Here is a 26977-nt window from a genome sequence, read left to right as displayed (position 1 = left end):
TTACCTTAAGAAAGAAATTGCCAGAGCACAGCAGTGACAACATGTTTGCTTCCTGGCACAGTTAAGGGCACACCACAGCCTTTTAATGCCTCGCAGCTTGCATGACTCCTCTTCATTGTCACAGAGGCTGCCCACTTTTGTTACTCCTTATAATTTATTTATTTTTTTATTCAAGACATACACATATCCTTTCTACTATAGTTGTTTTCAGCTTGAAGCCCAACAGACCCTTGAGGCCTGTAAAATGCTTTTAAAAGGCTTCAGAAGGCAGGTGGGGAAGGTGGGCTCGGTTTTATGTTCTCTACAACTACAGTGGTGTTCCTGTAATCCTATACCACCAAAAAGAAAAAAGTATTTTAAGCTGCTGATTCTAGAAATGGAGCAAGAACCACCACATATTAAACCCAGCCCCCAGACTTTGTCAAAAGGCTGATTTAGAGGATAAGCCCAATGGAGATTAACGTGAGTAAAATGTCAAAGTACACTCAGACAGCAACAGCGTCTTGACAAACAGTGAAGGGTAATAAAACCCAAAACATTTAAGAAACCAACTCTGCAGAGAACAACCCCTAACTGGGCAGCACATGCATGAAGGAAAGCCTTCCCGGAGCAGGTTCTGGCACCTGGTAAACTCAGCTCGCCAAGCCCGTAGCCAGAAATGCAGCCAACCCAGCCAACTTCAGAGCAAGCAAACCCTGCAAGAGGAGAGCCATGTTGTCTAAGGAGGAAGGCAGAATGACCATTCCTCCACACTCCTTGGGCCTGGTTTCCCAGGCCGCTCTTGGCAGTCAGGCTGGGTTGATGAAGAGCGATGGTTCTCCTTTTAGCTGCCAGGACTGGAGGAAGCAATCCAGTAGCAGAAAAGCACTGTTTTGAAGGGGGCATCCAAAAGCTGGTCCTCAACTTTATCAAGGGATAGGGACAAGGAATGAGATGGATTCCTCAGCTGCCTCCTCTCGTTCCTGCCATGCTTTTGGAATCACTCCCATGGGGTGAGTCCCAGGAGGGAACCTGTTGGACCCTCATGTGCAAGCAACAAACAAGAGCAGGTCCCTGGACGAAAAGCTCTGCCAGCCTGTGGTCACCTTTCCCACCCCACATGCTCTGATGTTTATTTAAATATCACATACAACAGTCACTGAGAAACTTCACCTTTTGCCACCCTGGCTGTCTCTACTACTCCACATGTACCGGTGATGCAGCCACCCCTGTTTCACAAATATACCACTGCCACCACCACCATTCGTTAAAGAAACTTTCCATACTCAACTCCTTCAGAAGTTACTCTGGCAAGTAACTAATGGCAGTTATGGCCGTGGTTATCTGGGCTGTGATCAGCATCGATACATTTTATGTCCACACATTTATGTTTATGCAGGCCTGGACACTAAAACCAGGGCTTTCAATGTCCCTGTGGTGGAGGAGATGTGCAGCAGGAAGGAGAAGCACAGAACAGCAAGGAAGGTAACTGCTCCTGCTCTCCTCAGTTTAAAATAAGGCAGCAGCAAAAGTAATTCAACCAGAGTGAAAAGACATTGAAGGAATAACCCACAGTAGCAGCACTAACAGAGAAGGATTTAAAGAACATGATTCGGGTTGTACAACAGTTTCATCACAGCTGTTCTACGAGCTGCAGCAGATAGCAGTGCTTTACGTCCTTTAGCAAGACATGACTGCAGGGTTTAATTGCACGGAGCTATGTGAAGTAGGCTAGGGTGGGAGGCAGAGATTGTCCAAGAAGCCTGCAAGGAGAGTCCCAGGCAAGATGAGTTACAAAAGCTTAAACTGGACAAGAGACTGAGGTGCTGGAGTCAACGTTTCTGATCCAGCACAAGTCTCCCAGCACTGAAGGCCTTTCTCATGTCACCAGAAGACCTCCTCTGCCATGCAGAGATGCTGAGGAAAGAGTGTTAGCTGCTGAACCAGGCACTGCTTCCCTGCACAGTTTGGGTCCTCTGGCTCCACCAAGACAGTCACAGGCCAGGTGTGAGGGAGCACTCCAGCACACAGGGTAGCAGGAGCTGAGGTTGCCACTCAGAGACAAGTTTTTGTCAATTCACATGAAATCAGAAACCTACAGCCCAGGCAGCAGCTTCAAAATAGAAAGCCTGCTTCTTCAAATGGGCTTCCAGAGGGCATCCTGGTAAGAGCTCCAGCTGAAAATAATCTCAGTTCTCACCCGTTGCCCATGAAAAAACAATTTCCCTGTACTGACGGCATTCCTCCACACCTTAGCTGCCATCTGCTGAACCTGCCAGTTACCCAACTCAAGCCTGCATCTGACCAAAATTTTCCTCTTCCTCCTCCTGTCCCACCCCAAGTTTTCTTTATTTCCTGGAACAATGACGTCCCCAACACCTGGGCTGAACACAGCCATTTTCCCCAACAAAAAAAAACAAATCCCCTACACCAATTCCCAGTCGTTTCAATGATTTAATGTGCTCATTATGGACAAAATTTACACTACTCAAGGCAAAATTTACAGTTTATTTCTCTAATTCCAAGACTCATTTTCTACTAAGGGCATTACAATACTACAATTAACAAAGTCTTGTTATATTAAGATCTGCACCACTTTGGTGCTGTTTTTCCTTTTTCTACATTTAAATACAACAAGCTTGAATCTTTTTATCTTTTTTTTTTTTTTTTTTTTTGAGGATGTGTTTATTACCCATCCTACAAGCCTCATGATAAAAGGCAGCAAAAGAGGAATAAAGGGCACTTGTGAAGACTAAAGTCCATAATGATGACCGCAGGTCATGCACACAGGAGGCTGACACCCTCCCTAGTATTTTGGCTGTTGACTTTCCAACTAACTTTGCAAAAGTCTAACAGAGCAATAACAAAAAGGCATGAAAAATAACTTTGACTCCCAGATGCACCTCCCCTAGCTGAGCTGAGACACACAGTCCTGCAATATGAGGGGAGTACTGCCCTCCCTTATCCACAATGCCACTGTTAGCAGGCGCTCCCACCAGCATTGCGCCTACTTGTGTGTGGAAAGGCAGATGAAGAAGAGGACAGAGATTTAAACGTGCCTAACACCTTTGTCAGACATTTGGAAAACACCATTTCTCCAACGCAGAGGAGGAAGCAAACAACAAGCTCTGCAAGCCCCATCCCTCAGCTATAGCCGTACGCACGCACATGCACACGCACTTCCTCCAGCTTCAAGAAAACAATGAAGCGTGGGGAGGCCGGTTCTTATATAAAGTACATACCAACTATGTATAAAATTAGGAAAGCAGCTGCTTCAAAAACTCAGTCACCTTTTTATCATCAACAGAGCTTTAATTAGTACCCATCTGCTTCCTGTTTTATACTACAGAGCTAACTTTCACCTGTTTCAGCATAACACCCCTTCCCCCAAATGCAAGTATGTGCATGCACGCACACAAAGTTAACAAACACCGTTACGCTTAAGTAATTAACATTGGGAATCCTCATTCGGAATATCTGGACCATTTGCTTCCTTTTTTAAAAAGCTAGGCTTTGGCAGAGTTAGCCAGTTTCGCAGCAAACACCTTTAAACCACACACATGGTTGTTGTGCTCCACCATAAATATGAATGCGGTGGCACCCAGGGACCCCAAATGAGGACTGGCTCTGTACCGTGCTGAGCCTGCCCAGAGGACTCCCAAGTCAAGTCTGTGATTTTCCTAATGTCCGTCATGCACATGAAAGGATTTATGAATAAACAATGGCAAGGCTGATAGTTAAGAATGGATTCAAACTCACCCCATTGTTTGAAGAGAAGAAACAACATGCAGAAAAAAAATATATATATTACTTAGGGAGGAAATAGCTTCACCTTTGAATTTCCTGACATTTTTCCTCCCACGCTTTTCCCCTTCACACATCAATTATTTATTTATTTTCCACAGAGGAGACAAGTGAAAGTTAAGGACAGCAGCAAAGCTACGTGCTGTCAGCCCTGCCTACCTCTCCTGCACGGACTCACTGAAGCTTGAAAGCTTGCCAGGCACGTGGTATCTCCAGAGAGCAAAACAAGAGCAAGCAAAGCATCCAGAGAAAGAATTGCTTGACAATGGCCATGCAAGGAGCACCACTCCTAGGGTTAGCTATGGGAATGGGAAGAGGGGTGAGCAGCTAAAGGAAGAGTATTTGCAAGCACTCTACATGAATTTTATGTGTGCAAAGCTTTCTCAAGCTTAAACTGCAGAAAGGAGCTTTTCTTAGCATACCTTTAACACCAGCCACCACCTCCAGAGCTTCTTATGCCAAAGTCAACCTGGCAAGCACTCTACTCATACTCCAGTTTTGGAGCAGGAGGAAAGTGTTCTCTCTTTATGGCTAACAATGCAATCCGCCACGGCTTTCCCAGATGTACGAAGCTGAACAAACTTTTGGAGTTTTCTCCCATTTCTCCCAGCTCCTCCTGGAGCTGCTTCCAGAGATGTTGGAACTGCCTGCCTGCCTGCAGGTTCAATGAGATTCATCTCCAGAAAATTATATTGGAAGGCTAAGAGCTTTTTTTTTCCATTAACTTGAAATCTTAAACCACCTGTGAGGTTGGGGATTTAACTTTTCAGACCCTGCCAGCTAAACAGGAGAACCAAGAGGACTCCAGTATCAACCATTCCAAGTGCTTTTATTTCCTTTTCTTTCTTTCTCCATGAAAAAATAAAAAATAAAAATAATAATAATAATAATAAAATGTTATCCTGACATTACCCTTACAAGGGGACTATTCCATTTCATTCTTTTGGGCTGGAAGAAAAAAAGAAAAATACAAACACATGAAGACTGAAAAGTGAAAAAATAATCCTGCAATAATCCCATTTATGGGATTAGTAGCCCCATAAATAATCCTGTAATAAGAATTTCACCAGTCACCACTTAATGTAGCACTCATGGGGTTACCACGAGAAACCACCCTACAATACCCTCCTGTTTCCCCCACACAATCACTCAAGGGGGGAATCACCTCACTGGCAACACCAGAGGTGTCAACACTGACAACCCAGCACTGGTGATTATGATAAGACTCAGAATATTCAGATTAGGTTCCCTACAACATTTACGTTTAGTATAGTGTAATTTTACCAAAACAGCACACAAAAGTATCATCTCTGTACCTATGGGGGAAATTTGTCTAGCATCACACAAGCCTGATAAAGAATAAGAATTGCCATTCAAAAGTAAAGATTTTGCCTTGTTTTAAACCTCCACCTCCTAAAAGTTCTCATCAAATTTTCTACTGTATCATTGTCAAGCAAAGACAGGATTTTGTACATACACTAGGCAAGCTAATAGCGAAGGGAACGAGCTCTGTCACTAGAGGAAAAAAAAATCAAATGAAAACAAATGGGCTTCAGGCACAATGCTCTGAGCAAGTGAAATCAGTGAGAAAGGATGAAGCAAAATGAGCACCAAATGTGAGAACTCCAAATGTTCCTTGCAAAAGAAAAGGTGGCTCGTATCTCTCTGGTCTAACTGCTGCAGTTGGATATGGAAAGAATAGGGGTACTGAGATTTTGCAGATTTTATTTATTGATAAGTGCAAACAATTCATTTTCTACTAAAAATGTATAACCCCGCGTTTTCACCTAGAAGATTACACCACCACTTAGATATTTTTCCATGATATCTCAAGCAACATATTACAAAACTTCATCCAGGACTGAAACAACAGATTGTCTCAAGAGCAAATGACAAAATATTTGTACCAGAAATCCTGGCAACGTTGCGTGCAGATGGGTTTCTGAAAAATGGGGTTCCAAGAATAAGTCACCCTTGGTTCCAAAAATAAGAGTTAAATTCAAACAAAAACTGGATGTTCATTTCACAGGGCACTGCAGTCCTTCCCCAGGGTCCCACCCTCGCCACACACACAAGGCACTTGCTAACCACAAGCCTCTGAAGTCTCAGTTATAGCTAAGTACACGAGACTGGGGGAACACAACCAAGTCCAACGTCCTGGCCACGTAACCCAGAAACCAGCACGCTACGTGTAGCCAGCTATTTTGCTGTCAACAGATTTGAACCTAAAATTGCACGGGGACTGTGTACAGCAGCTCAGAGCTGCAGCAGATGAGGGAGCATCCCACCAGGCAGCACCAGCAATGTCCCCACCTGCCCTCGGGGGACGTGGGGACCCAGGTTGGGTCTTGCAGCCTGTCGGGGTGCAGCTGGGGCCACCTCCAAAATGCTTGCTGTCCCCAAAACATCAGGGCAGGCGCCGTGTGAACTGAGGCACAGAGAGATGTCATGCTTCAGGGGGTGCCACCAGAGCATGACTGCACCGTGGCAGAAACAGATGTCTGAGACTACTATAATAAACAGAGACAGGGAATTTAAAAACTGCATGTTATTTCTCTCCTTTTATAAGCGACACCATCAGAAGCAAAGTTCACTAGGTAGAATCATAGAATCACAGAATCACAGAATATTCCGAGTTGGAAGGGACCCATAAGGATCATCAAGTCCAACTCCTTGCACCGCACAGGTCTACCCAAAAGTTTAGACCATGTGACTTAGTGCACAGTCCAAACATTTCTTAAATTCCTACAGTCTCGGTGCAGTGAGTACTTCACTGGGGAGCCTTCACTGGGTAGTACTGACTTTTCTTTAAACAATTCCTGGGTTTTGGGATGCATTGCTTTCAAGGTTCTGTTTGGTTTTGAAAACTTTACTCAGCCAGGCAACCATGTTTACTATATTTTTTGTTTTCAGTGACAATAGTTACTGACCTCATAGGGAATTCCAGGATATTTTGAAACAAGAGTAAGAAAATGGATGTTTGTTTTAAAAGCCATATTTAGTCAATATAATCTAGATCACCACTCTCTAAAGCCTTCATCAGGCTTTTCACTGGTGGCTTGTCTTTTTCAGCAATGGCCAACTTTGTCTACAAATACTGTTCATAAAAGCTATGCAAAACTAGTAACATTTGGTAGGAGATAGGCATATATTAACATAGTGTTAGCCTAAGACAAAAAAAAACTCATATAATTTTTTTTTGAAATATGGCACTCAACCGAGACCAAACTTTTCCGTTAGATGATTAAACAATTGGCTTGTCATATTTTGCATAAAAGGCTTAAAAATGTTATATGGATCTGGGGAAAGGAGAAGTGAAACAAGAATGGAATAATGAGATTTCATGATAAAAGAGACCATTTCAATCTGGTGCACATGAGCAAACGGTGCCCTTTCCTTTCTTCCCTTCCACGTTTCGCTCTATACAGGAAGTCAATAGAACTTTTTCTTGGAAGTTTAGGAGATGACATAAAAATCTGAGGTTACATTGAATTGAAAGCCTTGTCATACACAACAGAGCCCAAAGGAATGTGATAAGAGGAAAAGAAAAACTCAGCACCTTATAGCATCAGCAGATATAGTGCACATCTATATTATTATAATTCAGAAGCAATACAGAGAAATGTATTTACTGTTTGACACAATGTAAGTTTCCAACTTAAAATCCTGATCTTTCAAGAAAAATAACCATTATCAGTATTATGACAAATGACAATTAGACCAAAACTTAGCTTCTGTTCCCAAGAAAGGCAACAAAAACGTGTCAAGCTGATGACTTCAAAAACCCCACCACTTTCCAGCATGTTATTGTCCCTGCATCATATTTGGTGTACTTTAAGCAAATATGTTTGTTCATGTAAAATAGTCGCACACCGTTTTTATTTTTCCAACACATTTAAGGCTTATTTAAGCCACATGGTAAACTCCTCTTGAAAAAATAAAAAAAAAAAAATAAAAAATAAAAAAAAAGGCTTGAATTAAAGCTCATCTAATGTAACTGCTTCGAGCAGGTCAGACCACTGGGCACAATCTGCAGATGTCTGTACTGGCTGCCAAGAGATATGCCTGAATTTATAGGCAAGGCTCTCTTCCCCAGATATTCACTATGTCAATTTTCTACATAAGCATTCAGCAGCTCTATTAAACAACGTGCTTACTCAGGTCAAGAAGCATTGCATGCCAGTTCAAAGTTTTGTCGAGCAAAAGTAGTCGATACTTTCTATCACAGTTAAAAAAATATTTTCTTTAAAGAGTTTTCTTCTTTCTTGAGGAATTAGGCTAAATGAGAAAAAAATAGCTCAATAAATGTACAAGTCAACTGAAAACTTAAAATAGATACTTTGAGTCACTCTTATAATCTAGTAAATACAGGTCTGAGTTCCCAAGCACAAAGAATATTCATTTATTTCCCTTCACGCTCACCCCTTTGGTAATCCACAGAAAGGGCAGAGGAATACAGCCAGCTGCAGAACAGTAGTTCAGCCAAAGTATATAAGCAATTCCATCTCAGGCTGCCTCACAGCCATGCAACAGAAATCGAAAAATTCTGCTACAAAATGTGCAGCTTCAAATAAGGAATAAGGGAACTACACCAGTACAAGGAAACCTGCAGCGACCCAAAGGCCCATGATGAGCACACAGCCATGGATCCCCATGACATTTTTTTATTTGGAAGAGAAGCAAAGAAATGGAAATTCAGTGACAACACAAAATAAAAAGCCATGTCTGCAGTCCTTCTGGAGCCCATAGAAAGGCAAATTCTTCTTCAGAAGCTCTGGATTTCAAGGAAAGCAGGAAGAAGGTTCTCTGATAAAGAGGAAAGATGGCAACGTGATAAAATAAGACCTCACTGCATACTGCTCCCCTCCTATCTCATCTGGGGACAAAGTTCAGCAAAACTGGATGAGCTTAAAAACTGGTAAACTGAAGATGACTTCCTTCAGTACCAGGAAAAGCAGAAGCCAGACTCCTGAAACATACATGTGCAGGTAAATACCAGCTGTCAGAGGACACTGTTAGAGTGTAGGACAGCTCTACACTCATCCTGAAAACTGTCCATAGGGCAGCTGAAGGCAACCAAGGGACCTGCTGTATGCTTAGCTTCTAACAGCAAAAGAATCACCTCCTAAAACCTTTCTTATTTTCGCCTCTGTGCATTACGGTAAGAACAAAACCCACAAATATATTTCTTGGAAATTCCAATCTTTAAAATATTACAAAGGATATTAAAACTAGCAATCATAATGATAAAGCACTGTGAATGGTCAGTTTGGTCAGAAGTTATTTCATAATGGAGAACTAAAAAATAGCTCAGCTATTCAAAGCCAACATTTAACTATTGCTGTGTCTGTGAGACTGCTAAGGTATCCCAAAGTTTGGTTTACTGCTAGTAAAACACCTAAGCGCAGCTGTGAGGACACATCTTTCTGCTTCCAAATAGAGGTGACTTTGCTTTTAAATGGACTCATTCACCCACTTCGGTGTCATGTACTTCTGTTGTATCTCATCGTGGCAAGAACAAACTCCTGCTTTAGGCCACAGAGACACAGATGATGTATTTTAAGAAGGAAGAAAGAAACATTCATTTTCTGTATTACTGCCGCAAGACCACTCCAGTTCTATATATAGTGATGTTACCTTTATTACTCCTCTTAAAAGGGGGGAAAACACCTAGAAGCTTTAGCAAAGCAATCAGAGGGCTCACAGTCACCTAGTCTTGCCAACTGCTAGGCGCTTTGCTTTACAAGCACAACCACAGGCAGGACAGGGTTACACCATCAATCCCCAGACCCAGCTGGTCACGACACCAAGGGCAACAGGACTGCAGTGCTGCCCCAAAGCCAGGGACGGAGGACACTGGAGTAAAGACACATGGAGTTATATCCAAATCCCCAGGAAACACCCTTGCTCTGTTTTATTTTCTGTGGGTTTCATCTGACTGATCTTCCCCAATAATCCTGCCCAAACTGATTCACAGCAGCTTTGTGGAGATCAAATCACACCACAACCGTTCCCCCTCCAACCCAAACCAAAGCCAGGTTTGTTGCGCATTTTGAAGAGTTCAGATTCCTTCACCTGAGAGAGGTCATCATACCAGAGTACTCAGGATTTTTCTTTTGTACCATTTTACAAATGTGCACTTCAATCTTTAAGCTTGACTGTACCCTTTAGGACACAGGCCTTTCTATACAAGGAAGCCATTTGTCCCAGTTCACCTAGGTAAAGAAATAGGTTTCTAGGTCACAGATCTATCATTATTTCCTTGTTTTATTAATTATCCCATCAACATAGGGATTGCATCCCACTCCACTAGGACTTCAGCAGAAGAATAAAATCAGTGGCCTCTCAGGGACATGGGAGCAGCACAACAAGGGCTCAGTGAGGGAACATGTATCTGCAAGGGAGCAGCAGGAGCTTAGCAGCCACCTGGTCTGTTATCCAGGCCTTTAAAACACTACAAAGACTTGAAACCGGCTTTTGAATGAGGATACAGAAGTAGGTTTGCTGAAGGCTTTTCTCCAACATGAGAAACCACAAAAATAGGTTTTGTAAAGAAGTAGGCAATGGAGACAGGTACTGCAGGTGAACTAGAGCTTTGCGTGAACATCACAAGAGTGAGTAAAAGTGGAAGGGAAAATAACAGTGGGTTCAATGAGGCCCTGAAAGTGGATGATGAGACACCCAGATCTGATGCGATAAACAGAGGAGGGGGAAGGAGGTGGTTAGGCAGGATGTGGCATAGCACGGTAAGGGGCTACGAGTGCAAATGGACACAAGCACGGCCAGGGTGATTTTCTCAAGGCTAGAGACACAGTGCAACTGCAGAGCAGCCTCTGGCTTCTAAACACTGGTCTCCAGTGTGTTTGCAATGTACTTCAGACACGTTAGCAATTCCAAAAGTAGTCATTTGCTTTCACTACACCATTCCACCAGGTGCCTGGCACTATCCCCCTCCTTTTTTCTCTATGAAATTACTGTTTCCCTGTTTTAAGACAAACCTATACTGTAAGGGTGGTCAAACACCAGTGCAGGTTGTCCAGAGAGGCTGTGGAGTCTTCTCTCCTGGAGATCTTCAAAACACGTCTGGACCTGGCCCTGAGCATAGCTCCAGCTGGTCTAGCTCCAAGCAAGGGTCTGGACTGGACAATCTTACAGAAATATCTTCCTGTTTAACCACCCTGCAATTCTGTGATCTCTCCTTTAGTCTGTCTTCTCTAATGGTCTTTGTGAACACCCTGGAGGCAGTAGCAGACAGGAGGCATGGCCATGTAGCCTGTCTGCAATAGCACTTTGATCCATGCTGCCTCCATGTTCTTTTGACAACTTGGCCCGCAAGAAATTGCACTCCCTGTGTTTTATGAAAAGCAAGAAAGGCTTTCAAATACTTAAATGGAAAATTACAAGGGGCCTCATGTTCCCAAACCATCTTGGACACTGACTCATCACTGCCCAAGCTCTCCAAAACCATGTCACTGCATACTTTATCTATTCCTTGAAACAGAGCTGGCCCAGCACAGCTTTGGTTTACACTGCTCTGGAGCAAGTTTCAGTGAGATGACAGATTTTCCCTGCAGAATACAGTAGCCAGACAGCAACTACTCCATAGAGCACAGGATGGAGTGAAGAACAGATGGGCTACTTTACCACCTCTCTACTTAGGAAGCCAGTGTTCAGATGCAGTCACTGCAAGCTGTGTTTCAGGTACTATATGGATAAAGATGAAACCAACCTAAAAGGCCCAAACAGCTATGGGCTCAAAGCAGCAGAGAGCCTCTCTGTGCCCCAGGGATGTCCCTCAGTATCAAAGCTCCTCTGAGAGCATCCAGGTGCATTTTCAATGGAGGTGTTGCGCTCTTTTAGCTTCAACCTGCAAAGAAGATGTTAGGAGGCCACTGCTGCTGGGTGACAGCATTCATTGCACTACTGTCACTTTCAAGCTGTACCACAGCTTTATGGTCACAGGCTCTCATTACAGCAAAACAGTCTGCTCAGGTCAGAAAAATAATGAAGACATTGGTAAAGCTGGTGCTTTGGGAAAGAGAAGCTCCCCTAAAACAATATCAAAGGTTGCAATTACTCATTTTCTTGATGCTTGTATTTATAAACTTTTTTTTTTTTTTTGGCATAGGAAATTCTTTCTCCCAAACAAATTACACAGACAGAAAGAACAGAGTTATTACAAAGTAATATCCATCAATAAAGCAACTTCATTCAAAGTTCTTTGAATTATGCATTCCAAAAACATTTATTTTTCTAAAGAAAAGGTTCAGTATAAACTCTATTTCATTTTCAGTTCATTACCTCTTGATGCATTCAAAAGCCATCATCAGATAAAGACAAGAAAGAAGAATATCTCCCTCTTTTCTCATTTATCATTACAGAATTTTAGCAAAACTGTTTATCCTTAAAAAATAAATAAATAAATATTTTTTTAAAAAAAATATCCTCAAATAAGAAAATATAAAGAAAAAAGCAAAAGGAATCAAATCTCACAAGCTGTAGCGGGCCCCCAGAACAGAATACAATTCTTAGTGAAAGAAATGCAAATTCTTAGTGAAAGAAACGCAAAAAGCTGTCATAGTAGATAGCTCTCACAATGGACTAATTTATTAATTTATTTTTCAAGCAAGACCATAGGAGAGAAAAAATTATTCAGCCCTGAAATGAATCAAAATATCATTTTGATTAACCACAGCTAAGACTGTGCTGTACTACTACAGATTTCTGAAAGAAAATTCCAAGCATGTTCAAAAAATCAGACTATTTTGATTTTTTGCCAGACAGGCTACCTTCCAAGAATAAAAGTGTGGGAAAAAATGCTAGTACAGTGACAGAACAACATCTCCACTTCTCATTCCTAAAAAGAGACAAACTGGAAATAAAATGAAAGAGCTGACAATTATTTTGTGTATCTTAAAGCTCACGTATTCCAAGAACCAGTGTAAAATAATAAGTGATGTTACCTGGAGAAAGCAGATGAAAAGGTGGAACAGAATGCCTAACCAGCACAAGGATTTGCCTCAAAATTTATCAATGTTAAATATTAGAAGTAGTGAAATTTATGGACGAAGGCATTTTTATTAATTATTCTGAGAGGAAAAAACAACACTATTAAACTTAAAAACATGCTTTTATTTAAAAAGCTTTTTTTAGTGGGGAAGGTCTAAAAAATTTGTTTTTCCCATTTATTTTTCATTTGAAATGCAGAGACATTTTTAATATGTGAATCGCATAGGTTCCACCAATCTACACTTAAAATTTTAAGTGTAATCAAATTAACATTGTCTCAAGCATATCAAGTCCATAAATTTTTAGGCTTCTATAAAGCAAGAGTCACTTAATGCAACTTTTTGTTTGTAAGGAACCGGGCAGTACTTGATGGTGCAAACACGGCCACCTGTCTCTCTGAGTCTTCACGTATCATGCGAGAGCCAGCGTGAACATTTGTTCGCCTAAAACGCTCGGCATATGGTTGAACTGACAATTTAATAATATCTCGATAAGGATGTTGCCAGATTTTTGGCGGGAGATAAGCATGTTTTATCATTAAATATTTGTACTGCAGTAGCACCCAGAGACCTTGATCAGAAAGGGGCCTCATTGTGCCAGGCACTGAGGCTTATGGAGTCAGTCACCCAAAAAGCTGACAGCCCAAGACAATCAGGCTACAAAAAGAGATTGAGGATGGTATGTACTACGTATACTAAGTGGAAACAAGCCTTCATCCCCAAAACATCTACGCCTACCCATTAAGACTTCTTCTACAAGTCACAATTGAGCTGTAGACAGAAATTCTGCACCAACCTCCCACCACCATACTGTTTGAGAAAACAGAGAGACTTGAATGGAGGAGAGGACTGACTTATCTTCAAGACATTTTCTTCCTTATGCATCAGAAAACTACATTGCAAGGGCAAAATCAAAGTGGACACTTGTCTTCTAGATGTTATCAGTTGATCAGCTATTAGCTTCATTAACAGCACCATGCAATGAAGCTTTGTTGCCTGCAAAGATTCCTCTGAAATGGTGCATGTGAAAATTGTTCTGGGATAGCAGATCATTCTGTCTGCAAATTGTACAGGCTACTCTTATTTATGGCATGTGATGCAGTGAAAATCCCTCTTCATCTCTCAAGTTCCATGATTATGACCTGTTTCCAGAATATCTTCTATCCTTAATGACCAAATGAAAAGTGAATAGAGGAAATGGATTAAGCATGAAATTGGGTCTTGGGATACCTTCATTCCATTCATACTGCTAAAGCCATGTTATTTATGTAGACATTACTGAAAATAGCTCTCCTAGGCTGCGCATTAAATCTAGTGGCAACCTCGTAAGAACAAAAAACAACGCCCTGTATCAGAGCTAAATCTTACCTTTCAAACAGTATTTCTTACTCAGTGATTTCCTATGAGAATGGGCTTTATTAAACAATGTGTCAGCAGATTGAAAATAACTATGACCCATGGTACAGAGAAAAGTTGAGAGCAACGTAAGTTTCTATTCAAAAATAAAGTATCTGCCTCGAAACTTAGCATTGAGACAACAAAAATGAAATGCCTCATGTCTGTTTCACCTTAATCTTTAGACGATGACACAATGCACTCGCTCCACTTTTACATTCACGACACAAGGATAACTGCTGCAGAAACAGGATTTTAGCATGTAGATGCTACGTGTCTCTTAAAGACTTCATACAATTAAAGTATCTTCCTTTTGAGCAAGACAATTATTTGGGCATCAACCACTTTACATGTTTTTGGTGTTTGTTTTTTGTGTGTGGGTGTTTTTTTTTTGTTGTAGTTTTTTTATGTATGCATGCACATATACATATCATATAAAAGTTAGCAACAGAACACTAATATTTTAAATATTTTACATATAAAACATATTAAAATATATAAGATTGTGTGTATATATATATGTCTTTAGCTGTTTAGATGAGGCAGCCTGCAGCCTTACATCACACAACAGCTGGTATCACCTCCTTTCCCCCCTCTCAGCCCCCAAAGGAACCAGTAGGGGTAGGCTCAGATCACTTACTTTCATCCAGTGTACATACCAACACACAAGTTCTAGAATATTTTTGCCTGCCACGTGTTTTCAGTTGCTTTTTGTGTACCGCATTTGCTCCGACTTCGTATTTAACCAAAGGTTTAAATTAAGTAACCCATAGTATTTTCGTTTGTCTTCACAAGTCCCATTCACAGCTGACAAGTGAACTCTGTCCTTGCTGCTATTTGCAACATGTCTGCACATGCAAGTCAGCCTTATTCTGCCTTCTCATTTCCAGGACTTGAGAGAATATGCAGTTGACATCTTTTTGAAGAAAGCTGCAATGGTTTTATTGAAAGTTACTGTAGACCACAACTGACTCTTAGAGGTTTTTTTTTAAACAACCAGGAGAATTCACCTTTTTGTTTAATATTGTCATGATTGCTTCTTTTTAACGAGAAATATGACTGAAAGCTTCATCAGCAGCAAGTACCTTCTTGATAGTTCTCAATTTGTAAAATTTAACAAGCATGTTATGCATACAACTAAGAATAATATTACTTCTGGGGGGTAGCAGCCTGCCAGAACCTAAAGGAGGCCTACAAGAAAGTGAGAGGGGGATTCTTTGTCAGGAAGTGTAGTGGTAGTGCATGGGGTAATGGCTTTAAACAAACAAACAAACAACAACAAAAAAAAAAAAAAGGATCTATTTAGATTGGACATTAGGAAGAAATTCTTCACTCAGAGGGTGGTGAGGCACTGGCACAGGCTGCCCAGAGAAGCTGTGGATGCCCCATCCCTGGAGGTGTCCAAGGCCAGGCTGGATGGGGCTTTGGGCAACCTGGGCTGGTGGGAGGTGTCCCTGCCCATGGTGGGGGGATGGAATTAATGATCTTTAAGGTTCCTTCCAACCCAAACCATTCTATGATTTTATGATACACAGCACTTAAGAAAGCCAATGTGGTATCATTAATATCATTTGGTATTCATTTAATCTAACACAACAAATTTAGAAAACCTAAATATACTATTTAGGAACATACTTGAAAATGCAGTGTATTCCACCTAATCATTTACTTGAAGTTATAATCACCTACTTTCTACAAAATAAATTCAAACCTTGTTAGAATGTGAAGGTGTCTCACTAGACAGATATATGCTTTGACAGGGAACTCTATTGTCCATAGGTGCTTTGGGACTACAACTCTAAATACAACAGGTCCCAGGAAAAATACTGGAGGAGAAGGATCTTATGCCTAACCCAGTAAAGTCATATTTATATTCTGAAATTAAATTTATTGGCTACAGTCAGGCACCAAACCAAGCTTGCAGGCAGACAGTGGTAAGTGTACTTGTATGAAATGGTTTTAATCTGGACATGAAGCACAATGGGTCAAGCACCTCCTGCCCCATCAGCTCCACCTCAGAGACCCCTTGCCCTGGGGTATTACCTGTCCCCTGTCCGTCAGTCCTTCCCGGCAGGAGGCCAGGCCCAGCACTGCCTGGACAGACAGCAATGCTGCGGGGGAAGGACACCAGCTCAGGACCGGAGCTCCTCCCCGCTCCTTCCTCCCTGCATTAGCCATCATTGTGCTTTAAAACAAACCCAAGGGCCCATGTCGGGATAACAATCGCAGGAAGAGGACTCCTGACAGCCTGGCTGCGGATTTACGGTGCCCGGGGACAGGAGGGCAGAGGTTCATGCAGGAAACGATAGCAGGACCAGGACCCTGCCCTGGCCAGCACGGGGCCCCTCCAGAGCCACAGGTTTCGGGAGGCAGTGGAGGGAAGAGGAGACGGAAATGTACTTTGCTCTTTAGAGCTTTAAAGTCAACTTTGCCTGGCTCTGTGTTGCTGCAAAATTCATCCCAGTCTCCGCTTTTCAGTGTTTTAGCACCGTGAGAGGTACTCAAGCAGCTCTCCCACTCCAGTTGGGAAAAATTTCGGCACTGCCTTACAGAGGAAGGACTCCTCTGGTTCCTCCGAAGATTTCCAGCAGTAGCCACAAGTTAGTCCTCTGCAGAAAAGCATCTGCCAAACCAAAACACAGACTTGTGGCTTCCAAGAGACTCAGATGCAGCTGTGAATAGCTGCAGTCTTCTAACATCATTAAACACTGGTTGCAACTGGGAGCATGCAACAAAGAACGAACTACGAAGGATCTCTGAAAAATATATACCTTTATTTTAAATGATTCAGGATGCCATGTGCTCTAAATTAAAGCAATCTCTGTAAAGGGATTTCAGGTTACACCAAAGCAAGTTGTGTTCACTGCTCTAGTGACTGCAGTCTCCCCTCACCTTCTGCTGGAGGAGAAACAACAACATCACATGCTGTGCTGCAGGTCTGGGACGGGATAGTTGTTCATAAACACTCGGTCATGTGTCTATCCTGTTTTCCACACTTCTAACTTCATGCATTTATTTATAGTTTCTGAAATTCCAATATAAACATGAATTTTAAATCCTCTAAAAGCTGCCCATCCTGACAAAGCCTCCGATTTGTTTGCCCATATGTACTGGAATAAAAATACCACTTGAACTTGTGTTTCTCCATCCCATTTCAGCCGAAACTTCTGTTTGCCTGGACTATTCAAGGCAGAAACGCTGGGAGTTAGCTGTACATATTGTCGTATTTTTGGTAACAGCTTCCCTTGCACTTTACAGCCCCTCTAGCATGCAATTCCAGCCAGTGACTGCAAGGGTGGTTTTGAACTCAGCCTCCCCACATAAACGCCTCTTTCAGAAGCTCTAGCCTGGCACCACTTTTATGCTGATACATGTGATAGAGGCCAAAGTCTCAAAGCTGTAAAAGCCGGCAAGTTCAATCACCCGAGGGAACAGAAGGCACGGCATTCTGCCCACACATTGCTACAGAAAAAAAGCATACCCAGACTTCCTGATCCGATTAGCAATTCTGGCATCAGACCCTGACCCAGACAAAACACAGATGACTGATACTTGCCTAGGACCAGCTCAAGGTTTCTCAATAGCGTAGGTAAAACAATTTGGTGGCATTAGCAGGGTGGCAAGCAGTAAGCTGAGGACAGCCCCCAAAAGGTGTTTTCCATTCCCTGCGGTATGACATCCCCCATACATCCAGCTCACACACACTCCCACATGCCCACCCCATCTTCTCAAACCCAGACTCAACTAACCACATCTGCCAGAGCCTCTGTCCTTCCCCAGCAGCTGTTCATCCTCCTCCTCGCCCTGCTGCAGTCCCCAGTGATGGCCAGGCACCCCTCTGGTCACTGCAGTAGGGGAGCAAGCACAGGGCTGGGAGTTGCTTTGCCTTGGGAAAATAACGCAGTGAGAAATGGGGAAAGCAGTTTTCCTCTTTTGCTGAAGTCTGAAGAAGCTGCAGTGATGACTGATGCTGCTGAGGAGGGCTTTCCTCCCATCAAAACGTGGGCTGCTCCTCATGAAGCAACAGACGGGTGTCCAGAGGAGAAACAAAATAAGCCATCAGGTCCGTCTTCATGGCCTCTGGTCCAAACAACACCAGCAGCCATCACCCTGCTGGCTTCACCCCCATGGCAGCAGGCCCTGACACCCCTGTGTAACTCTCACATGAGGGCAGGCACCTGGGGACGTGGGGAGGCATTTTCACTAGTTTTGTAGAGACAATGTTTAGAAGGTCCCTTTCCGCATAGCTAGAAAGCAAATGCCACTAAATGCAATTCACAATCTCCTTCTGAAAGCAGCATTTTCTGGGTGTATATTTTGTAACAGAGGGATGTTAACAGGAATTCTGTAGAACAAAGAACAAGCTATATTTAAATTTAAGGAAAAAAGGGAAAGGAATAGAGCTGCAGAAAGCAATGGCATTCTCCATCCCAATGCACACACTACAGTTAAGAAAAAAAAGGAGTGTTTCCACATCACACAGAGAAAGAATTAAACCCAAACCTAAGTATTTCCTACAGTACAACTTCTCAAGACTTCTTGCTGCCTTCTCCAGGTTTCCTTGGATATCACTTTGCAGGGGGCAGAGACTTCTCAGCTGAGTATTCAGGGGCAAGCAGTGGTTCAAAGAAGTGATGTGACTGGAAACAAGGATCACACCTTGCTTCTGACATCATGGTCTGGGTTTTCTCTGCATTGGGAGATCAGTGTTCTCACCGCAGTCTTTCTCATGAAATAAGATTTTTCCTAGAAAGACCCTTCCTATTAAATATTTGCGATTACTGCCACAAATAGGCTCTGACAACATACTGTTACATACTGCCTACTGAGTTGTTTTCAATTTCTTTACATAGGATAGATAAATCCAGAAAAGGTCAAGTTATAAACACTTGTTCTTAGAGGTAAAATTCAAATTTTCCCTAATGAACACGCCCAAGTTTGCCCAGAAATACAGGTTAAAATGTACATATATATTCAGCTACAGTTTCTCAGCAAAAATTGTTATCATAAGGCAGATGTCTTGAGAGAGGCCCACATACTTGAGCCTAACACAAATCCAGCTTTTGAAGCTGATGGGAAGATGGGGTTGGTAGGATTTCATTAATTCTTAGCCTTAAACCAGTCTTTCATAATAAGTGTGAAGCTAATCATATCAAATAACTGTAGTAGAAAGACGCTTAGCACATATAATCATCATCACATTCCTGCTTTATGATTATAAAGCTGCTCATTATCCAACGCCATGCTACTAAGGGAAGTTATAAGGGAAGACCCCTGATTTTTTTCTTTACTAACTTGCATTTAAGTACATAGAGTTAAGTCCCTGAAAGTCTGAGTTATTCTAATCTCACCATTTTTTCACCCCAAACATGTGCAATAGCACCTTTACCATTTCTTTATATAGAATTATTTGCATCTGTCTTTTGAAGTTTCAAGGAAAATATCAAGCAGAAATCTCTCTTAATTACACTTACAGAAATTTCTAGCAGTGTCAAACTTAAAGACCTTTATTTACTACAGTCTTTAACCCATACTTCTAGAGGAATACTTGATAAATCACTACCTTTCCTCTCCACCCCAGCTGGATGTGTGGCTGGCCTAGAAAAAGACTTGTGGTAACAAACATGCAACATCGTACTACAGCCAGACCAAGTAACAGCAGGAGAGAAAATACAAAGTATTTTGACAACAAACACAACAATCTAGGTTAAAAAAAAAAAAAAAAAATACCTTGGTAACTCCCAAAGAACATCTACTTAACCATTCCTTGTTGATACACATACAAAATCAATTTCTTACTCTAAATAACTCCTCAAATTAGGCAGCTCTTCCTGCTCACACATCCACACGACCCCAAAGAAGGCACGTACTGAGTACAGCTTGGTTCCCAAATTGCTACCTTTCTTTCACATGGGAACGCCGGTGGCACTGAGATGTTAATCCTGTACTGGGAGACATGCTCCGGTTCTGCCACAACACAGACAGCCTCCGTTCCCAAAACCCGTGCCTTCCAGTTCTCCCTTCAACGCAAGTTCCAGGCCAAATAAAAATAATCATAATAATCATTCATTAGAGTAACTAACAGATTACCCACATACTTCATATGATAAATAAAACATTTGTAATATAAATTCTCCCTTCGGGCCCACGCTGCCCTTCCACTTGCCTATTTTGTATAATCTCTTCCCATACTGGGATTTTTCAGATTAGATAACGCCAGTGTGTTTTGTAGCCTAGACTCCAGTATAACCTCTTCATCTTGGAAGATCTGTGTAGACCCGTGGCAATGGGAGATGATAATCCTTACCAAAAAATAAAAAATAAAGAAAGAAAAGAAAAACAGGTAAGATTTTGGATCCTCGGACGATTTAAGGAGAACTACACTGGTGGCAGAGTTCAATTTCTCCTGCATGCAAATATGCAGAGATCATGCATTTATGAAGAAGCATTTTGAAGTACATAATTCATACACAGAGCTTCCCTGCCTCAAAAATAAAAGGAGGAAAGCAAGGAGACCAATAACATTATTTGCCTTTTCTAACATACAATAAATTATAAAGTCTAGTATAATCATTAATTTATTAATAAAAATTTAATGTTCACTATTAGATTCCTTTCTCATCCGATGCCTTCAGCTATCATAGATACTCATGGTCAGGAAGTACCCATTTTTCTTGGGTATTGATAGGTATTGAACCTATCACACACTGGAGCTGAAACACAGCTAATAAAAATTCCTGGGCTACTCTGATGAAGTGCTTGCAGCTTCCATTTTGCCATTTCCACAGAGCCTGAAGCTATCAGATTCTCTCTGCTAAGTATTAATCCACACCCTTTATTTTGTCCTGATTTTTTTTAAGTACCATATACTCTCAATAGATGGCTTCAAAACAAACCAGCAAACAGAATTTGTTACAGGAACCTACCAAGCACTCTTTCTGATGGCTTGCTCAAATTACCCTGCACAGCTAAGTAGGTAACTTGCACAGGTTAAGCAACCAATTATTTTGACTCTGATCAAACATCCAACATTGCATATACCCAACATTGCAAGATACAAATGCTGCAACACTACTGTACTTTCTGAGCACTCAGGGAGAGAGAGACAAAATGCTAAAATGTGGGTTGAATAGGAAGAAGATCTGGTGGTTCACTGTAGATTGCTGTTAAGTAGCAGGCTTCAAGAAGTCATGAGTAGTCTCCTGATCAAGAAGAGAGAGGATGAAGCAATTAAAGGACTATTAAGAGTGGACTATTCAAAGCCTAACTTCTTCAAGAGAATAAACAGCAAAAAGGCAGCTCTTACATGCATGGGAAGTCTCACTGCATCTTGGCTTAGTATTTGTACTCAAACATGTACCAAATATCTGACAAATGGAAGCTCATCCAGGCCCCATCAGATAAGCACAGCACCAAGGTTAGCTACTCCATCTTGCTCACAAGAAAGCAGTTCAAGCTCCTGTGCACATGAACTCCGCCACAAAATCAGGGGCCCATGGCCTTCAGTCCTGTCAACCACTTCTTCTACCTGCAGTTTGTTTCTCACAAGTAACTTTTGCTCATGTTAAATGAGTAAAGGCACATGTGAATCACACCTGATTTGTCACTCACTGACAAAATCAAGCTGACACAAGGGTCTGTCAGCTTTGCAGATCAGGGAACGCATTAACCAGGTACCAGAATAAACCAACTGACCAGCAAACAACAATTTGGTGGATTGCCTCAAGTCACTGTGTTACAGGAAAGAGAGATGATATATTGGCAGAGCCCCCACACGTGAAAGGGGCCAAAATGCCCACCTGCAGGCAGGACTGGTCCTCCTCACTGAGCAACACAGCTTTCTTCCCAGGGTGGTGGGATGAAGCTCTCTGAACACCAACATCCACAGCAGAGCACTGGCTATGCCCTTATTTTTGAAGACGCTCTCAAAGGAGAGGTATCACTTTCTAACCTACCTCCCTACTTGTCCATCTGGAGCTGCAGGTTCAAGCAGACTAGAGACATCCAGTTACACGTATCCAGCTCTGATGCCTGTCAAAGAGCAAGACCCAGTAGGTGGTCTTAAATAACTACGTGGGAAGAGTTTTCCTGCTTCATCAGTCTCTAATAAGGATCTCGCTATCCCTTCTTCGGCTGTTTTTCAACATTTCGCTGTCAAAAGGTCATGAATGTCAAAGATGCCCTCATTTATCAGCAAATGCAATACTATTCACAAGCTATTACTGAAAAAAAAAAAAAAAAAAGAAAAAAAAAAGTAGAGTACAATATTTTTCATAGTAAAGTGAGATTTTAGGAGTTGGCATTTCACAGGCTATCCGTGAGTGCAAGGATAAAGTCACTACCCAGCATCAAAATACAGTTACCTCCAAGGCGTGAAGGAGCAGCCGCTCCATACGAACGGCATGGGATTGTTTATAAGAAGGGAAATGAAGCTCAACTTCTCCAGCTGAAGCTGCGGAGGAATTCAAGGCAGGCAGAAAGTAATTATTCAGCTGGAGTTTGGCCAGGACGCTGGAGTTAGCACTGCTATTCTTGCAGCCTGTGTCAGGGGACCATGCAATGACCACCAGCACTGTCTACTGAGTCATCAGTGCCGCTTCCTGCGGGACCCGGGCTCTCCTTGGAAATCTCCCATTTCTGTATTGACCAAGCCCATCCCCAAGTCACTTTGGGAACACAGGACAAGGAGGAAGGGCTCAGAGTATAACTATTAGTGTCACTTTCAAGAACAGTAAAATTTACATGGATTAAAGGGATGAAATCTTTATATATAGTAAAAAGGATAATTATAATGAAGGCATCTGTCTAGCTGGCACCACCTACAGCAAGACCTGCAAGCAGTAATTGTACAATAACAACGTGGTGTTTAGTGTGAGGTTTAGGACTTTCTGCCAGAAAACCTAAAGCATCCAGGTTGTAAAACACTGTAATAAGTAGGTAATCCCCAGCCTGGCGTCCAAGTTACTGCCCTAACCTGTTCCTTATGATTATAAAATGTCTCAGTGTCAGCAGGTTCACTGTGAGTCAGAGCTGAAATAATAAATGGCTTATTTTCCATCCTGATGGAGGAAATACATCACGGCTCATTGTGGCTCACTTACTGAGGCTGTTTTTTTTTTTTTTTTCTTTTAAACAGGAAAATGTAAAAATAACCAACTCATTCTGCCTTATTGCTCTTATTTTTGATTAACAAAGCCCTTATTACAATCAAATTAGAAAAGAAAAAGAAGCATGTTTTCAATATGGTCTGCAAAAACAATACCTTAGGAAAAATACACCAAAGAAAATACTGCCCAAACAGCCAAAGAATATGAAATTTGTGACAAATAGCCCCTTTGCCAAAGTGATTCCACCATTTTGCTCCTGTAAACAACTGGCTGCCTGAGCTGAGGTAAGGATCTAGGCTCTAACCTCTCCTGCACTTTTGCTCCCAAGAAGTTGCCTTTAATCAAGTTCCAATGCAACATGCTCAAAGCTACTCCACTGTGCATTGGCAGAGTCAGGACCCCTGGCTGTAAACTCTAGAGGAAAGGTGCCATCTCTTGTTTTGGGTTATTGCTACCAAGCAAATAGGGTCCTCCTTCTGGCAGATCTGCCCAAACGCTACACACAAACCTCATTGAAGAGTATGAAAAGAGAGATAACACACCAGCATCCCAAAAAATATTAATCCCTTACCTAACACAGATGTACATAATGGCAGGAGCGTTGCAAGCAAGGTGCAATCAGTCCTCACACCATTTACAAACTAACCATAACCAGTAGAAGAAAATAGGCATCATCATTCTACATACTTAGACCAGAGGCACTTGTCTATTTCAAGATCATATTCAGAGCATATATTTTACCCATACACCCACAGAGTGGCATATACATAGAACCCTTAGAACAACAGAATCATATAGAAAAAAAATGAGAATGATACAGAAAAATCAATTAAAAATACATATAGATATCTTAACATAGATATATTTAAAAAAAAAAAAAGGAAAGAAAGAAAGAAAAGAAAGAAAAGAAAAAAGAAAGAAAAGAAAGAAAAGAAAGAAAAAAAAGAAAAGAAAGAAAAGAAAGATACCCAAAGTAGTAGAAAATACAAGTAGACCAGAAGTTAAACAAACTATAAAAGGAAAAAAATCTGGAGTGAATATCATGAAGACAGCCCTGATGGATATTTCCCCTGTGCACAGTCTCAAAGAGCTGCAAGCTCTGTGACTGCATATTCGAAACCCACAGTAAGTGGCATTAGACATTAAAAAATGCATTATTATTTGTATGAAAATAACATGTATTGAAAATATAAAATGTCTCCAATATTTCATTGTAGGGGGGAAATGATTTATTTTTCTGCATTATGCATGGAATAGAGAACTGTAAATTAATGCTGTACACCAGAGTATGAAAAGCAAATGTTAATTCTCAGAGCACCACTGCTACAAAACTGCTAATCAATAACTACTAAGTTATTTAAGACCAAACGCCAAATACTGTAGCAAAAAAAAGGCAGATAAAAGTACAAGGTTTCTTTTAAAGGGTTGTCTCTCTAGACTGCAAGCTTTTTAGACATGCAGTTCAAATGTACAAATGAACAATTTCAACAACATCTTGCCTGTCTTTTCTGCAGCTTCTTACACATGCTTCGGTAACTCAAATTTATCATGACCTTTAAAACCACAAGATCCTTTGGGTAACCATGGTCAGGACTCAGCTGCAACTGCAACAGGCAAGACATTTTCTGCCCATGCACCCTTCAGCATTCAGCATGCCAGGGTCTGCCTGTGAGCCATGCAGCAGTGTTTGGTTCTACCCCATGCTGCTTTCCAGATGAAAAAAAAAAAAAAAAAAAAAAAAAAAAAAAAGCATTAATAATTCAAGTTGTGTTCTTGTGTTATCCATCAGCCCTAATTCTTGGCAGCCCCTAACGCAGCTACTTAAAAGGACTAATGGTCTTGCAATGGAGTCATGGGACTTTGACTCACGGCCCCAGCTTCAGCTCCAGGTTCCACCGTGAGGCCTCGAGCAGTCCCAGCCTCGCTTCCTGCCTGTCCTCATCAGCTGCCCCCTCACTACGAGGGCACCGACATCCCACTTCTCTTGGGCCTCCCTAGGCTTCTGACTGGTTTTCTGTAAGCTGTTTGGTAGGGTTTCTGGCACATTCAGGGTTGTTCCTCTCAGCTGTCCTCCATCAAAACTCGGGTCTAAATGAGTGAAAGTATCAGCACACAGAAGGTTGATCTACCCAGGCTATGCAAGCAAAAGCCATGCCATGGTTTCCCACAGATTTCAGACCCTCCTCAACAACACCCCTCCAGGGGGCCACAAAGCCCCCAGCAGAGCTCCGATGCCATACCAGGCATGGCCACTTAGCTCTTGAAATTATTTTTTTTATGATGTTTTATGACAGTTAGCTATAATAACGAATATTAGAGCAACGAGCACAGAAGTTGGATTCATTACTGCCTTGTGACTCATTAAAAATTCTTATCAAACCTGAGTGAAGTTTCCATAATTTCAGGGCCACATTTTGCATCAAAGATACACTTCAAAAAGCATTTCAAATCAATACAGTTTCAATAACAATACAAGGATGCACAAACACCCAGTATTTAGAATGGCAAGAAATGAGGATTTACAAATATTACACAGATGGGTATCAACTAATGTCCATTTATAATTTTCTAATCCTTTTCACACTTTGGATTTCAGTCCTTAAAAGTATAGAAGAACGTTGCATTTTAAGGTCCTGGATTATTTTTATTCCTGTTTTGGCTAATGATGTGAACAGATCTGTTCAATGACACTATACAGAACTACTTCTGAAAGCAGAAGTCTGCTCTTTTCCTATTACACACTAGTAAGAGCAAAAATCTCTTCCTTCTGACCCAAATATCATGGAATATATATGTCTAAAAACAAGATTTGCAGACAGACCTTGTATTGGACAGCTGACAATGTTGGAAAAAGCATGCATGCTTTGAATTACACGAGCTCCTCCTTTGACTCCTCCTACTATTTTATTTTCTGCATTGAAATAACCATTTTCTTAAATATGATTCACAGCAAGTTACATTCCCCTTTAATTTCAGCTTGTTTATAATATTCTTTTAATTCTAGATCTTTTTAAGTTTATTATTCACTTCTGTATTTACAATGTTATTGAAGAGTTCATGCTTCCAGGTAAAGTTTGTATTTTTTCCTGAGCTAATAGGAAATCCTGCAAGATCTTATTGTTGCAGTTTTTCTCCATAACAAAATCTTCCATTACATAACAGACTGCATACCTTTAAGATATTCCTTTTCTTTATGACACATGTTGTCTTCTCTTTAGAAAGTAAAACTTTCCTCACTAAGCCTCAGCAAGAGAAAGCAGGAATTCACAAACCAAAAAATGAGAAAAAACACATCTCGTGCCAATCCCTATTTAACTCACTTTTCAAAGTTTTCTCATTTCCTCTGTTGCCTTTTCTTATAAACACCACAACCAAAACACAATTGTTTGCTTTGATTTTCAAAACTCTGCTGCACCCAAACATGAGGAAATTTCCCTGCAACCCACTGAGGTTACCAGTGTGTTACAGCCTTTGTCCCCGTACTGAAACCATCCACTCTGCAGGCTTTCTAGTAAGCACAAAACAACTTGCAGTTGAGATATTTCTTATGTCTGTCCTGGAGGCTGGACTGATGGATGTCCTGGCCATCTCTGGCTCAGAGAGCATATTTCACGCCATGCAACCAGGACGCACAGCATATTGTATCCCATCTTGCTTTCAAATGGAGAAGGAGGAGAACCCTTG

General features: G+C 41.4%; 1 protein-coding gene across 1 annotated transcript in view; it reads right to left on the bottom strand.

Moving 5' to 3' along the window:
• The window catches only part of FOXO1 (forkhead box O1), a 65639-nt gene that overhangs the window by 20171 nt on the left and 18491 nt on the right, over window positions 1-26977 (bottom strand). The gene's annotated exons all lie outside the window — the stretch shown is intronic.

The sequence above is a fragment of the Oxyura jamaicensis genome, chromosome 1 (genome assembly GCF_011077185.1).
Source record: "Oxyura jamaicensis isolate SHBP4307 breed ruddy duck chromosome 1, BPBGC_Ojam_1.0, whole genome shotgun sequence".
NCBI lineage: Eukaryota > Metazoa > Chordata > Aves > Anseriformes > Anatidae > Oxyura > Oxyura jamaicensis.
Note: the sequence above shows the minus strand (reverse complement) of the source record. Positions and strands in the feature narration are given on the sequence as shown.